The 16,730-nt window shown below is 45.4% G+C and overlaps 1 protein-coding gene across 1 annotated transcript in view; it reads right to left on the bottom strand.

Moving 5' to 3' along the window:
- LOC115128596 (growth factor receptor-bound protein 10-like) overlaps positions 1–1,677 on the bottom strand; it is a 54,170-nt gene extending 52,493 nt beyond the window's left edge. The window contains exon 1 of the mRNA XM_029658558.2: positions 1,419–1,677. The gene's annotated coding sequence lies outside the window, so the exon portion shown is untranslated. The remainder of the gene's footprint in view (positions 1–1,418) is intronic.
- Positions 1,678–16,730: the final 15,053 nt, after the last annotated feature.

Here is a 16,730-nt window from a genome sequence, read left to right as displayed (position 1 = left end):
TCTGGTTTGGAGTATGTTAACAAGGCAGTGTGGCTGGAGACGTCCAAGGTCGTTGCTGTGTGAACACAAAAGAGATTGACTGCCGACACTGTTCAGAGGTGCTAAGTACTGTCGGCAGAAAAAAACGTTTGACAATTCTACCTGTATGTCTGAGCTTTAACGCTAGGAGAAACGACTGGGCCAACTCACTAACTAGAGAAGCTGAAAATAGAAGCCAGCTATTAACAGCTACCCCATTCTCCTGTCTTATCTCACTGACCCCTTCATTCATTCAGACACATACAGAGAGACTAACTAGCTTCATGTGAGAGAGAGACTAATTAGCTTCATGTTATTTGGCATCTAGTTGGACAGGGAATGGGTTTTAATGACATGCCATGTCCATCTTAATAACCATGTTGATGTATTGAAACACAACCCACTTGACATTTTCTGACATTTGTGTTTCAGAAGAGGGGGGCAAGAGAGAGAGAAACTATTTAACTGACCATACAGAGAGGACCAGAGAGCTGACTGGAACAAAGAGCAACTTAATAATGTCAGGGCCCTGTGTGTGTGTGTGTGTGTGTGTGTGGAGGCTGGTGGGAGGAGCTATAGGAACATGGGCTCATTGTAATGGATGGAATAAATGTAACGGTATCAAACAAACATATGGAAACCACACTTGACTCTGTTCCATTTATTCCATTCCAACCATTACAATGAGCCGGTCCTCGTATAGCTCCTCCCACAAGCCTTCTATAGTGTGTGCGGTTTTATTGAGAAGGCCCCCATCCCAAGTAAATTCTGCTGATTCTGCTAAATTCCCTGCACTAACACACCTGATCCTGCAATTCAATATCTGGAGGCACAGCTGATTAGTAGAGAGAGAGCACGAGAGAGGAGGGTTGACAGATGACTCAGTGACAGAGCAGCTTAGCCAGTCAGATAGCTGAGACCATAAAAGGTGCAGATTACATTATGTAATGTCTATGTATAATAAGTCATGGTCTTTATGACAGTCATCCATGTAGACAAACAAAAGTAACTACTTACTGTCATAAACTAACAGAATCTCAGACTCTGGCCTGACACAACCATGATTTGAGGTCCACTCTACACACTGTATAAAATGTAAAACATATTATTATGATTTAGTCTGTGACTTAGGTAAAGATGCATAGTGTGTTGTTGTTGTAGGCGACGTTTGCTTTACGAAACCGGTAGACTAGTCTGCTCAACAGTATGTGTGAGTGGGTCCTATAGGGCAGGCTGTCAGGGGGCATGTTTACAATGTACCCCCCCGCCCCTCTCTTTGAGTGCATGACATATGTAAAGTAAGCATAAACAACATAACGTTTGCCAAGAAAATGGTCTTTGCGGCACTTCTCCAAACAGAAACATAACGGATTAGATCAGGTAAAGAAAGGACGACTCACCTCGAGACCTGCTGGACTAGCACACAGAAACGCAGGGAGCTGAAACACAGGGAGCCAAGAGAGGGGAGCGCGTGACAATCGGTGTCGGTAGGCTATTCCTTTAGATAAAAGGACCAAACAAATGGGAAAATCTCCTGTAGTTATCTCTCACGTTGTCCTATTGAGCTGGGTACACAGTCATTCACAACATCCACTCACACACACACACACATTTAACACTGCACATCCAACAGCTGACTGCCACACGTTTAACACACACAAGAAGGAAAACTCTTCCCTGAAACGCCTCCAAACGCAGCTGACTCCTCCCCATACAGGGAATCCCTCTCGTTAATAAAGCCACCGTCTTCAATATATGCACCATCAAACCAGACTAACAACATTTTTTACAACGAATGGAGCAAATAGAATCCAATACCATAAGCATATGCAAAGATCACTTAATTGCTATCATGTCTGTTCCCTGAGATCAACATTACTTTTTAAAAACTTGATTTGAAGCTACCCATCCTTTGTTAACTAAAACTTAAATTACCAAAAACCCAATTACATGTAGCAATAATTTCCTTCAATTTGAGATATGATACAGTATGTTAAGACAAGCTCATTAAGCATTTATAAGTTATACTCATTTCTAGATTTTTTTTACCACATTTTTCGTCATATCCAATTGCGATCTTGTCTCATCACTGCACCATCACTACACCATTCAACTGACTACCGTAGTCAGCCTGCAGGGGAACCAGTCCGCCACAATGAGTTGCTAAAGCGCAATGAGCCAAGTATAGCCCCCCGGCCAAACCCTCCCATAACCCGGACGACACTGGGCCAATTGTGCACCACCCTAAGGGACTCCCGGTCATAGAAGGTTGTGACACAGCCTGGAATCGAACCCGGCTCTGGAGGGATGCAGTGACTTAGACCGCTGCGCCACTTGGGAGGCCAAGTTAAACTCTTTCAATGGGTTTATCTTTAATTAGTTGAAATTACTGTTGAAAAGCAGGAAACAATATTGTAGACTGTGCCTTCAAAGGGGCAGAGCAGTCTAAAACGTGATTTTTCTGTGTTTTATATATACAGTGGGGCAAAAAAAGTATTTAGTCAGCCACCAATTGTGCAAGTTCTCCCACTTAAAAAGATGAGAGAGGCCTGTAATTTTCATCATAGGTACACTTCAACTATGACAGACAAAATGAGAAAAAAAATCCAGAAAATCACATTGTAGGATTTTTAATGAATTTATTTGCAAATTATGGTGGAAAATAATAGGCAAGCACCATGGTCTTGTAGCGGATGCGAGCTTCAACTGGAAGCCAGTGGAGAGAGCGGAGGAGCGGGGTGACGTGAGAGAACTTGGGAAGGTTGAACACCAGACGGGCTGCGGCGTTCTGGATGAGTTGTAGGGGTTTAATGGCACAGGCAGGGAGCCCAGCCAACAGCGAGTTGCAGTAATCCAGACGGGAGATGACAAGTGCCTGGATTAGGACCTGCGCCGCTTCCTGTGTGAGGCAGGGTCGTACTCTGCGGATGTTGTAGAGCATGAACCTACAGGAACGGGCCACCGCCTTGATGTTAGTTGAGAACGACAGGGTGTTGTCCAGGATCACGCCAAGGTTCTTAGCGCTCTGGGAGGAGGACACGATGGAGTTGTCAACCGTGATGGCGAGATCATGGAATGGGCAGTCCTTCCCCGGGAGGAAGAGCAGCTCCGTCTTGCCGAGGTTCAGCTTGAGGTGGTGATCCGTCATCCACACTGATATGTCTGCCAGACATGCAGAGATGCGATTCGCCACCTGGTCATCAGAGGGGGGAAAGGAGAAGATTAATTGTGTGTCGTCTGCATAGCAATGATAGGAGGGACCATGTGAGGTTATGACAGAGCCAAGTGACTTGGTGTATAGCGAGAATAGGAGAGGGCCTAGAACAGAGCCCTGGGGGACACCAGTGGTGAGAGCGCGTGGTGAGGAGACAGATTCTCGCCACGCCACCTGGTAGGAGCGACCTGTCAGGTAGGACGCAATCCAAGCATGGGCCGCGCCGGAGATGCCCAACTCGGAGAGGGTGGAGAGGAGGATCTGATGGTTCACAGTATCGAAGGCAGCCGATAGGTCTAGAAGGATGAGAGCAGAGGAGAGAGAGTTAGCTTTAGCAGTGCGGAGTGCCTCCGTGATACAGAGAAGAGCAGTCTCAGTTGAATGACTAGTCTTGAAACCTGACTGATTTGGATCAAGAAGGTCATTCTGAGAGAGATAGCGGGAGAGCTGGCCAAGGACGGCACGTTCAAGAGTTTTGGAGAGAAAAGAAAGAAGGGATACTGGTCTGTAGTTGTTGACATCGGAGGGATCGAGTGTAGGTTTTTTCAGAAGGGGTGCAACTCTCACTCTCTTGAAGACGGGAGGGACGTAGCCAGCGGTCAGGGATGAGTTGATGAGCGAGGTGAGGTAAGGGAGAAGGTCACCGGAGATGGTCTGGAGAAGAGAGGAGGGGATAGGGTCAAGCGGGCAGGTTGTTGGGCGGCCGGCCGTCACAAGACGCGAGATGTCATCTGGAGAGAGAGGGGAGAAAGAGGTCAGAGCACAGGGTAGGGCAGTGTGAGCAGAACCAGCGGTGTCGTTTGACTTAGCAAACGAGGATCGGATGTCGTCGACCTTCTTTTCAAAATGGTTGACGAAGTCATCTGCAGAGAGGGAGGAGGGGGAGGGGGAGGAGGATTCAAGAGGGAGGAGAAGGTGGCAAAGAGCTTCCTAGGGTTAGAGGCAGATGCTTGGAATTTAGAGTGGTAGAAAGTGGCTTTAGCAGCAGAGACAGAGGAGGAAAATGTAGAGAGGAGGGAGTGAAAGGATGCCAGGTCCGCAGGGAGGCGAGTTTTCCTCCATTTCCGCCGGCTGCCCGGAGCCCTGTTCTGTGAGCTCGCAATGAGTCGTCGAGCCACGGAGCGGGAGGGGAGGACCGAGCCGGCCTTGAGGATAGGGGACATAGAGAGTCAAAGGATGCAGAAAGGGAGGAGAGGAGGGTTGAGGAGGCAGAATCAGGAGATAGGTTGGAGAAGGTTTGAGCAGAGGGAAGAGATGATAGGATGGAAGAGGAGAGAGTAGCGGGGAGAGAGAGCGAAGGTTGGGACGGCGCGATACCATCCGAGTAGGGGCAGTGTGGGAAGTGTTGGATGAGAGCGAGAGGGAAAAGGATACAAGGTAGTGGTCGGAGACTTGGAGGGGAGTTGCAATGAGGTTAGTGGAAGAACAGCATCTAGTAAAGATGAGGTCGAGCGTATTTCCTGCCTTGTGAGTAGGGGGAAGGTGAGAGGGTGAGGTCAAAAGAGGAGAGGAGTGGAAAGAAGGAGGCAGAGAGGAATGAGTCAAAGGTAGACGTGGGGAGGTTAAAGTCGCCCAGAACTGTGAGAGGTGAGCCGTCCTCAGGAAAGGAGCTTATCAAGGCATCAAGCTCATTGATGAACTCTCCGAGGGAACCTGGAGGGCGATAAATGATAAGGATGTTAAGCTTGAAAGGGCTGGTAACTGTGACAGCATGGAATTCAAAGGAGGCGATAGACAGATGGGTAAGGGGAGAAAGAGAGAATGACCACTTGGGAGAGATGAGGATCCCGGTGCCACCACCCCGCTGACCAGAAGCTCTCGGGGTGTGCGAGAGCACGTGGGCGGACGAAGAGAGAGCTTGTAGCCATGTATTAGCAATAGGTTGGTCACCTGCATAAGAAATAGCATTTCTCTACAATGGCCTACCAAAAGGCCTCCTGTGGGGACGGGGGCTGGGATAAAAAAAACAAAAAAACAATATAGGACAAAACACACATCACGACAAGAGAGACACCACAACACTACGTAAAGAAAGACCTAAGACAACAACATAGCATGGCAGCATCACATGACAACACAGATTAGTAGCAACACAACATGACATCAAAATGTAGGCAACACAACATGGCAGCAGCACAACATGGTAGCACCACAAAACATGGTACAAACATTATTGGGCAAAGACAACAATACATTAGGGCGAAGCAGCCACAGCTGTCAGTAAGAGTGTCCATGATTGAGTCTTTGAATGAAGAGATGGAGATAAAACTGTCCAGTTTGAGTGTTTTTTGCAGCTCGTTCCAGTCTCTTGCTGCAGCGAACTGAAAAGAGGAGCAACCCAGGGATGTGCATGTGTAGGATGGTCATCTGAATCAGGGTTAGTTTGGCAGCTGGGGTGAAAGAGGTGAAAGAGGAGCGATTACGATAGAGGAAACCAAGTCTAGATTTAACCTTAGCCTGCAGCTTTGATATGTGCTGAGAGAAGGACAGTGTACCGTCTAGCCATACTCTAGCCATACTCTCTCAAAAGCTTTGGCCAAGTCAATAAAAATAGCTGAACAACATTGCTTAGAATTAAGGGAAATGGGGACATCATTTAGGACCTTTAAGTTGCAGTGACACATCCATAATCTGAGCGGAAAGCAGATTGCGTACCAGAGAGAATACTATAAAAATCTAGAAAGGCAGTCACTGTATTATTGACAAGTTTTCCCAACACTTTTGATAAACAGGGAAAAATAGAAATTGGGCTATAACAGTTAGGATCAGCTTGAGCTCCCCTTTAAACAAAGGATCAGAGATAGGTTTGGCAATGATAGGGGCAGAAACCTTAAAGAAGAAAGGGTCAAAACCATCTGACCCAGATGTTTTTTGGGGGTTAAGATTAAGGAGCTCCTTTAGCACATCGGACTCAGTGACTGCCTGCAGGGAGAAACTTTGTAGCGGGGCAGGGGAAAAAGAGGGAGGAGCATCAGGGCTAGTCGCATTAGAAGGGGTGGGAGAAGAGGAAATGTTGGACAACAGCTAGTTTTCAGGTTACACATCCCTCCTATTAGGCTCCTTCAATTAGGCCCCTCTCCCAGACCACTCATAGTCCTAGTAAAATCCTTGCTTGACAAATGGCATTTTTCAAAGTTTTTCTTGTTTCTTTTTGACCAATTTAATTTGATATTTAGATACAAATGGCTGCATTGAACCTTTAACCTTTGAAGTGGAGGCTTAACCCTCTGAGAACTGTAGTGATCTACTACTTCTGGTTATTGTTTTCTGAAAAGCGAATGTAACCATGCATCATTGTATAAATCACCTGGTAATCTCTGTGGCCTAAATTAGCAAGAGAAAATGGCCTAATCTTGTTTTTGTGTGAGGAGATTCAGTCATTGGTTTAACATGGATTTGGTTGTACTGAGGTACCGTATCAACATAATAAACCCCTGAACACACAGATTTGGGAGTCAGATTTGACATTTTTTTGTTCTAACCGGCAATGAACTTTAAACATATGCTCCAAATCCATCCTTTTTTGGCTGGTTGTTAACAGGTCTGTAGTGTGTGTACGTGTGTGTGCATGCATTCTCGTGCATGTCTGTGTGTGCCCATGTGTGTGCTGTGTCCCTTTTTCAGTCAGTCAGTCAGTCAATCAGTTATGAGGTCAGAGGTTGATGTGTAGATTATAATACTGAGAACAGAACAGAAGCTTTGATTCACTACAACATTCCTCTCATACAGTAGATCACGTCTGGCTGCTACATCATGCTCGCACGCACGCACGCACGCACGCACGCACGCACGCACGCACGCACACACGCACACACACACACACACACAATCCACCTTCTACTGTCTTAGAGTAGGATTGCTGATCATGGATCCGGTTTCCCCTATCTCTAAAGTCTCGTCCACCAGCTGTATACCCCTTTGTCTAGCCTTCTGTATTATGTGGTAGGATTTAGCCTGAGGACGAGGTTACCCCTGTCCGTGGTTGTGTCATAAATGGCACTCTATTTCCTACTTAATGCACTTCTTTTAACCAGGGCCCATAGGGTCAAAAGCAGTGCATTTACATAGGGTATAGGGTGCCATTTGGGACCTAGACCATGTAATCTTACTCATTATGTTCTAAAAGGATAAACTGGCCTGTGTTCCATCTCCCAGAGTCTGGTGTAGAGGCACTGTAGATGTTTGAGTTGGAACACCAGCCTCCCATCTGGCACAAGGAATACGCCACTACTGGAATAGAATACTAAGAAACACAAGAACATCATTCTCCTTTCAACAGAATTATAAAGGATTGCTTTCTCCTTTTTTTTCCATTTCCTTTTCCTGAACCTGCAAGTCCTCTCTTTTTCCAGCAAGTCCTTAAAATACATTGAGCAATAATCAGTGGAGGAATTAGATATAGCCTCGACTGGACAGACGGAATTAATTGGAATGTGTGAAATACACTGGATGCAGATGGGTTTTCACCAAGAGAAAGGCGATGGAATCTTACAGCTTTGTTAGGATTGAAAACAAGCATATTCACGTCATGTGGAACAAATTATGAATACCAAACTGCCGACACTGAGTGTATAGGTAGCTTACAGTAAGTTAGTCTAGATGTAATGAAATGCATTCTATTCTGCTTCAAACGGTCTATCTACTTTCTGCACGACACGCATCTCAAAGGCAACCGCCCTAGTCAACAGAGCAACAAGTCAATATGAATGGATGAATGGAGCAAATGCAATCCATGACTATAAGCACATGCAAAGAGTACTTAATTGCTATCATATCTGTTCCCTGAGATCAACATTTTTTTACACATGTTTTGACGCTACCCATTATTTGTTTTCTAAAACTTAAACTTAAAACCAAAAACCCAATTACATGTAGCAATATTTCCCCTAGATTTGAGTTATGATACAGTACGTTAAGAGAGTTTGAAACATTACCCCCTAAACCACGCTTCTTAATACCCGCCCGCTTAACCCGGAAGCCATCTGCACCAATTTGTCGGAGGAAATACATTCAACTGACGGCCGAAGTCAGCCTGCAGGTGTCCGGCCTGCCGCAAGGAGACGCTGTAGCACGATGAGCCCCCCCGTCAAACCCTAACACAGACGATGATGGGCCAATTGTGCATCACCCTATGAGACTCCCGGTCACGGCCGGTTGTTACACTGAGCAAGTCTAGTCTAGTTTTAAATTGGTTTGAATCCCGCGTCTGCTGTGGCAGGGATGGATAGCATGATACTAGAAGTATAACTTCCTTCTCCTTCCCTCTTTCTTTCTTTCACCCTCCCCCAAACCCCTCCCTCTTTCACCCTCCCCCAAACCCCTCCCTCTTTCACCCTCCCCCAAACTCCTTCCCTCCCTGCCTCCCTCTGTCTCTCTCTCCTTCTCTCCCTCCCTACACCTTTTTTTCTATCTAGATCCTAAAACGGTTCTTTGGCTGTCCCCGTAGGAGAACCCTTTGAAGAACCCTTTTAGGTTCCAGATAGAACCTCTCCACAGAGGGTTCTGCATTGAACCCAAAAGAGTTCTACATGGAACCAAAGGGTTCTTCAAAGGGTTCCTTTGGGGACAACCAAAGAACGATTTTGGAGCCCTTTTTTCTAAGAGTGTATAGCTTCCAGAGGATATGCTGTTTTCCTATCCAATCAGTTGATAACCTGTGTCGAGTTTTCTCTGTCTGCCTTATGTGCTGTGCTACAGTATCTTTCCATATCAGACTGTCCACTGAAAGGCTCAGCTTTCCATGAACATGCTAATGTCCATGACAAGAGCATCGCTCCAACCTCTTAAACTCACCCCTACACCCCCACTGAGGAGCTGTGGAACATTCCGTTTAAAACATCAAACATGTCCTTTCTCAGAACAACTAGAACAAAATCAATGAGGGAGAGGAGGAGGGAGGGAGAGAGAATAGTATAAGGGGAATGGGGAACGGGGGGCTGAGCAGTTAGCAGTGGTCCAGACGCTGACACATCTGTTCTGAGCACGCCAAGAAAGAAAAAAAGAAAGAAAGAGGGGGGAAGTATGACTGTTCTCATTGGAGTGTAGTATGCAAGAGTGAGCCCAGCGCCTGATAGCCTGGTCCACCCTGTGATACACTGCAGTGTGATGGTTTGTTTCCTATAGTAACAACAAGGGCAGGGTAGAGTGACACACACACACATATATGTAAGCAAGCACACATGCATGCACACACACACACACACACAAACAGAAAGAGTTAGCAAGGTTTGAGTGGCAGCTGAAGTTAGAGTTTAATAAACAGTAGTCCTGATAACCCCAGGGTTGACAAGGCCACCCTGATTTTCTTATCTCGTAGCCATAGACCGGGACTCTGGCCAGAGGCCAATAAAAACAGGGAAGACAAGCTTGTGGCCCAATCAGTGAAGAGAGAACATCCTGTGAACGATACAGAAAAAGCAGGGGAACCTATCAGGGGCTGGGGTAGGAGGCATATGAGGTAAGGGAGTGTGCTGGAGGTACTGTCTGTCTGTCACAGTCTGTGTGTGCGTGTGTGCTTGCGTGAATGTGCTATTCAGATGCATTATGTTGTGTATATATGATAGAGTGTTCACAGACACCTCTGGCACCACTTGTTATTGAGTTCTTGGATGGCTGGGAGCTCGGCCCCATGAGGTACTGGGCTGTCCGCACCACCCTTTGTAGCACTTTGCGGTCAAGGGAGGTGCATTTGCCATACCAAGCGGTGATGCAGACAGTCAAGATGCTCTCGGTGATGCAGCTGTAGAACTTGTTGAGGATCCGATGGCCCACGCAAAATGTTTTCAGCCTCTTGAGAGGGAAGAGGTGCTGCTGGGCCCTCTGCACAACTGTGTGGGTGCGTGTGGACCATGTTAAGTCCTTAGTGATGTGGACGCCAAGGAACTGCTCTCCCATCTTTTTTCTATAGTCCACGATCAGCTCCTTGGTCTTACTGGCATTAAGGGAGAGGTTGTTGTCCTGGCACCACACTGCTAAGTCTCTGACCTGCTCCCTGTAGGCTGACTCATTGCCGTCGGTGATCAGGCCTATCACTGTCGTGTCTTCAGCAAACTTGATGATGGTGTTGGTGCAGTGGAGGGGGTCTGGCGTGTCTGGGATGATGGTGTTAATGTGTGCCATGACAAGCCTTGCAAAGCACTTCATAATTACAGATGTGAGTACTACAGGGCGATAGTCATTATTAAGGCAGGTTACCTTGGAGTTATAAGGAACAGGGACAATGGTGGTCAGCTGGAAACATGTTGGGATTACAGACTGGGACAAGGAGAGATTGAAAATGTCTGTGAAGACACTTGCCAGCTGGTCTGCGCAAGATTTGAGAATGAGGGAGGGCTTTGTATACGTTTCTGTGTGTAGAATAATAGATTTGAGAATGAGGGGGGGCTTTGTATGCGTTTCTGTGTGTAGAATAACACATTTGAGAATGAGGGGGGGCTTTGTATGCGTTTCTGTGTGTACAATAATAGATTTGAGAATGAGGGGGGGCTTTGTATGCGTTTCTGTGTGTACAATAATAGATTTGAGAATGAGGGAGGGCTTTGTATGCGTTTCTGTGTGTAGAATAAAATATTTGAGAATGAGGGAGGGTTTTGTATGTGTTTCTGTGTGTAGAATAAAATATTTGAGAATGAGGGAGGGCTTTGTATGTGTTTCTGTGTGTAGAATAATAGTGGTCAAGAGTTTTAGGGCCCCTAGTGGGGCAGGAGATGTGTTGCTAGAAGTGAGGTAGGATGGTTTTAACTCTCTTGGTAGATTAAAGGGTCTGCAGCTTACCATGAGGTATTCTGTATCAGGTGAGCAAAAGCTTGAGATTTATTTCACACAAGTAGCTTTTTATCAAAAAACTAAACTTACCCAAAGCCGTCGTCTGATCCTGCTGCTGCATGGAGAAACCACTGAGTACTACATGCATAGAGCGTCATAATCCAGACACGTTTCAGTAAGACAAAATATTACAGCTTTTCAACTTTCTATGATAGGAGACTTTCTATGGATGAAGCTCATCCATCTTATTCTTGAGTGACTGGACATTTGCCAAAGGAACGGAGGGGAGCACCTTCTCGGTTTTCTCTTCGCCTTAATTTCACCAGGACTCCACCTCGTCTCACACCTCTGCGGCGTTTTGGTATCCCATGGAACGAAGGAATAGGGCCCATATGAACAGTGGAACAGCTGAGTTGGAGTTGAAGTCGTATTTGATGTTGAAATCAAATCAAATCAAATCAAATCAAATTTATTTATATAGCCCTTCGTACATCAGCTGATATCTCAAAGTGCTGTACAGAAACCCAGCCTAAAACCCCAAACAGCAAACAATGCAGGTGTAAAAGCACGGTGGCTAGGAAAAACTCCCTAGAAAGGCCAAAACCTAGGAAGAAACCTAGAGAGGAACCAGGCTATGTGGGGTGGCCAGTCCTCTTCTGGCTGTGCCGGGTAGAGATTATAACAGAACATGACCAAGATGTTCAAATGTTCATAAATGACCAGCATGGTCGAATAATAATAAGGCAGAACAGTTGAAACTGGAGTAGCAGCACAGTCAGGTGGACTGGGGACAGCAAGGAGTCATCATGTCAGGTAGTCCTGGGGCACGGTCCTAGGGCTCAGGTCCTCCGAGAGAGAGAAAGAAAGAGAGAATTAGAGAGAGCATATGTGGGGTGGCCAGTCCTCTTCTGGCTGTGCCGGGTGGAGATTATAATAATAAGGCAGAACAGTTGAAACTGGAGTAGCAGCACAGTCAGGTGGACTGGGGACAGCAAGGAGTCATCATGTCAGGTAGTCCTGGGACATGGTTAGTAACTGTTACTAATCGAGGTTAGTAACTGTGGATCGGATGTCCAGAAGTGCTTGGCGGTCATAATATGATAATAGTGTGACCTTTTTGTACAGAAAAAGTAAAGATAAACACAATAAAAGTCACTCTGTCTGCGCCATCTTGTGCTTCAGTGTGTGCATGTGTGTGTACGTGCATGTGTGCTTGAATGGGATGGAACGGGTGTGTGCACTGTATGTTACTGTCTGTTGATGTATTGAATTGTGTCACAGGGCTTCCATTCCATCAATACCCTGGCTAAGTCCTGCTGATGTTTCTACTATCTCCACCACCACCACCTCCTCCGATGGCCTGTTCAAACACTGATTAGCAGCCGAGGTACGTTACGTAAGGAGTTCAACAACACAGATGAACATTCCACCTCCTGAACGTCACTGACAGGCAGACCGTGTTTTCAGGGGAGAACGGTGTGAGAGGTCACACAGGATTTCCTGGTTGGTAACAGTCGCAACTAGGCCTGGGATGCATCTCAAATGGCACCCTACTCCCTATTTAGTGCACTACTTTTGACCAGAGCCCTATCCTTGGTCAAAAGTAGTCCACTAAATAGCAAATAGGGTGCCATTTGGGATGCGACCCTGAACACAAACATGTTGATGGAGAGGCAGGAGGGAGACAGGAAGGAAGGAAGATAAAGACAGACAGGACGGCCCTGAATGACGCAGCCATGCCGCACCCCCAAAATAAACCACTTTAAGCATCAGTCACCACATCACACTGTAGTGCTTCTCCTAAGTGCTTGGCTTTTTGTGGTGAATCAAGCCCTCTGATTCACAGTGATAACACAAACACACACACATGCCTACACACACGTGCGCACACACACGCACTCTCCACCAACAAACCGCTCACCTCTCCAATCTCTCTATCAAGTGGTGGCTGGCTGGGCACATCACTTCTTACAGTAGAGTGGCAGAGGGGAAATCAGCAACAATAAGCATCTACTACAGGTCTGATTTATCGATACTTCCTGTTTCTCTCTGTTTTTCCCACATTCCCCAGCAAGGACAGGAAGTCATCCTTTCAGGAAGTGGGAGACAGGGAGCTTCCTGTCTTTGTTGGGCAGTGGGGAGTCTGTCAGAGGGGGGAGATAACACCCCAGGACAGAACAGAGGTGACGTTTGTTGTTTTTCTCCCTTCACAGAAACACACTGTGGGACAGCGCAGCCTTTGCAACCCCCCCCCCCCCCCTGCCACACACACACACATGCACACACTAGGTAGGCCGTCATTGCAAGTAAAAATTGTTCTGAACTGACCTCCCTAGTTAAATAAAGGTTAAATAAAAATGTTAAATATATATATTTTTTAAACATACCCGCACACACAAATTCAGTCTTCGTGTAGGGTTTGAGCATTATTCTGCAGGGGATATTGCCTGGAGTGACACCGCCACCTGGTGGTCTAATGGCCATGTGAAGGGACTGGGGTGATGAACGGGGCACGTATCCACAAAGCATCTCTGAGTAGGACTGCTGATCTAGGATCCATATAATCTTAGTCATTATTATCTAATAGGAAAACTGATCTTAGATCAGCACTTTGATACGCTTTGTGGATAGGGGCCCTAATCACCAGACACGCTTCTTAGTTCCTGGTTGAATTTCAATCAGTTTTTCACAAGGGGACAATGTTACAGAAGGTCAAAAATGTGAAATACGTATGGTGTTGATATGATTGAGTGATTATCAGTCAGGATGCACTAGTCTCTGAAAGTCACCCCGCCTGTTGTAGAATAGGACCTTGTAGCAGCCGCAAGGGCAATGCAGCAGATTCAGATCTAAATCTTTATTTACAATGAAAAGAAAATCTTATTCAGACCTACACTCAAACTGAACAGCATCAACAGTCCTGGGCCTGACTCAGGTGAAGAGATCACATACTAATTCATTATGAGTAATAGTAGCCTGGGACAGCCATGTCCGAACACCTGTGCTTACATTCTAAATAGAAGCCTAGGCATTTAGGGTATTCCCAAAAAACAAGATTTATAGTAGGCCATGTGAATAATATCTAACATTTAGTATGCTTTAAATGCCAGGATGTGATACTCATTTCAGCTTTTCATCTTGTAGAAATAGAGACGAAAGAGGAAGCAAGACATCCCTCTCCCTCATTTTTTTATGGTTCATATACAGTCAATAAACTAAGTAGACCAGACACAGCTGCTATCCCATTAGTGTCTATGGGAGAGTTACCCCTTAAGTAGACCGGAAATTGACAAATGTTTCAATGGTAAACGGCCTTAGTGTGACATCTTTGATTTATCCACAATCTTTCGTAGAATTCGCTGACCCACAATTTTCGAGAACCACGTCTGACATATAAGGCACAAGAGGCAATACAGTAATGGACAAGAGGCAATACAGTCACAGGAAAATGGCGTTGTTCAGCCTGACACACGTTTATGTTTCTCATTCACTTATTTCATTAACGCATGTTTCAGCTGCTTTCTCTGTATTGACACAACCTACCAGTGTCAACTGTATTGAACAAATAGACAGTCATTTATACCCATAATCTCAGTATTTCCTCATTCTAAATAGTTTGTTCCTGACCTGAGGATGCATCCTGCAAAGAATTACAATAGCCAGGCTTCCATTTAAGGTCAGGACAGGCCTGATGGAAACATACCTATAGACAATAACTCACAATTCTCTATGTTATCTGACAGAGAGTCATTTATGTTCTAGGCAGCCTAGACAATACATTTCCATCCATACCAGTTGGCATTGCCAAAGACGTCTTTCATAACTTCCGCGTACCAGGTGTACTGTGAGACATTGTCACACGCAGGTGATATCATTTATTTTTGTCATTTTTGATTTCCCCTTTATTTAACCAGGTAGGCCAGTTGAGAACAAGTTCTCATTCACAACTGCGACCTGGCCAAGATAAAGCAAAGCAGTGCGACACAAAAAACACAGAGTTACACATGGAATAAACAAACGTACAGTCAATAACACAATAGAAAAGTCTATATACAGTGTGTGCAAATGAAATAAGATTAGGAGGTAAGGCAATACATAGACTATAATGGTGAAATAATTACAATTTAGCAATTAAACACTGGAGTGATAGATGTGCAGAAGATAAATGTGCAAGTAGAGCTACTGGGGTGCAAAGGATAAAAAATATAAAAATAACAATATGGTGATGAGGTAGTTAGGTGGGCTATTTACAGATGGGCTATGTACAGGTGCAATGATGAGGGAGATATGAGGGAGATATGAGTCTCCAGCTTCAGTGATTTTTGCAGTTCTTTCCAGTCATTGGCAGCAGAGAATTGGAAGAAAATGCGAAATTGGCTTTGGGGGTGACCAGTGAAATATAACTGAAGATTTATAGATTACCTGGAGCCAGTGGGTTTGGCGACAAATATGAAGCGAGGGCCAGCCAACGAGGGCATAGTATATGAGGAGTATGAGTGAGTAGTATATGAGGCTTTGGTGACAAAAAGGAGGGCACTGTGATAGACTGCATCCAATTTGCTGAGTACAGTGTTGGAGCCTATTTTGTAAATGACATCGCCAAAGTCAAGGGTAGGATAGTCAGTTTTACAAGGGTATGTTTGGCAGCATGAGTGAAGGATGCTTTGTTGCAAAATAGGAAGCCGATTCTAGATTTAATTTTGGATTGGAGATGCTTAATGTGAGTTCGGAAGGAGAGTTTACAGTCTAACCAGACACCTAGGTATTTGTATATATTCTAAGTCAGAACCGTCCAGAGTAGTGATGCTAGACGGGCGGGCAGGTGCGGGCAGCAATCGGTTGAAGAGCATGCACTTAGTTTTACTTACATTTAAGAGCAGTTGGAGGCTAAGGAAGGAGTGTTGTATCGCATTGAAGCTTATAAATGAAGTATCAATAGTAGTACACCTCAATGAGGTGGGTTCATAGTCCCTGATGGCGGGGGCCTAAATCTGGTTTAGTGAATCACGACCTAAAAGGTAACACTTTATATGAAGGTTGTATACATAGCGCATTCATAACACAACAATCTGGTGGGAGTGAGCCCAATGATAGCTTGTGTTATTGACTGGGTTTGTCCTGCACACCATACTGTTTAGCCTCTGCTTAGCTAAAGCCTAGGCATTAGCTTTTGGAGCAAATGCAAGTCTTCACGTCTCAGTGAATGTTACTCAACATGTTACAATGACCAGGACCGGCTCCAGGCATTAGTGACATAAGCGTTCACTTAGAAATTCAGTTGGGGTCTCAACTTACTGTTGAGAGTTTGAATAGTAGAATACACAAGGTGCAAGCTCTAGAGTGGCACAGCAATCTAATGCACTGCATCTCAGTACTAGAGGCATTACTACAGACCCTGGTTAAATTCCAGGCTGTATCACAACCGGCCGTGATTGGGAATTCCATAGGGTGGCGCACAATTGGCCCAGCATCGTCCGGGTTAGGCCGTCATTGTAAATAAGAATTTGTTTTTAACTGACTTGCCTAGTTAAATAAATAAACTCAATAAACCATGTCAGATAACAATTTTTAGTTTGTTAAGGTAGTCTAGTCAGTTATGTAAACTTGTAGTAATCATGACTGAATACTGACCGGGCATGCAGGGCACGTGCCCAGGGCCCCTGACCTCGAGGTGGCCTGTCATGCCAAATAATGTCCCCCAGCCAAAAAGTGTCCCTCCCTGCATCATAATGGT

The sequence above is a fragment of the Oncorhynchus nerka genome, linkage group LG4 (genome assembly GCF_034236695.1).
Source record: "Oncorhynchus nerka isolate Pitt River linkage group LG4, Oner_Uvic_2.0, whole genome shotgun sequence".
NCBI classification, from domain to species: Eukaryota; Metazoa; Chordata; class Actinopteri; order Salmoniformes; family Salmonidae; genus Oncorhynchus; species Oncorhynchus nerka.
The sequence above is the reverse complement of the archived record's forward strand: the minus strand, read 5'-3'. Positions and strand labels throughout refer to the sequence as shown.